Raw genomic sequence first — 494 nt, forward strand, 5'->3', positions numbered from 1 at the left:
CCTACACACACACACGCCGCCGCCGTCCTCCACTTCCTCTTGGCCGTTTTGTTGTGGGCTTCGTTTTTGGCGGGCGCAAGAGATGACAAAGGCACTCTGATGACATGAGTTAAGCCCCATATACCGTCCATTCCATTCGCAGCCCGGGCCCGGCGGGCTGGTATCGGCTTACGGACAAGCCAGCCCGGCGCAGCCCGGGCCAGACCAGCCGCCGCCAGCGATTCCGCCCCCCGCTGCCTGTCACGCCCGCCCCCGCCGCCCCCAACCCCCCGCCCCCGGGAGGCTAGGCTCACGGACTGGAGGGAAGGGCAGGGCAGCGACCGGGCCGAGCCGAGCCCCGAGCCGGGCCGGGCCGTGTGCGTACACCAGCTACGCGCCGGGCCGAGCCGAGGCGAGCCGAGTCGAGCCGAGCCGAGCCGGACCATGTCGAGTCGTGTAGCCGGAGCAGCCGGAGCCGGAGGCTGTTTGCGGGCAAAGCCTGGGCCGGGGGCGCG

Source organism: Frankliniella occidentalis, unplaced genomic scaffold (assembly GCF_000697945.3).
Source record: "Frankliniella occidentalis isolate FOCC.00 unplaced genomic scaffold, Focc_3.1 Scaffold30, whole genome shotgun sequence".
Lineage (NCBI taxonomy): Eukaryota > Metazoa > Arthropoda > Insecta > Thysanoptera > Thripidae > Frankliniella > Frankliniella occidentalis.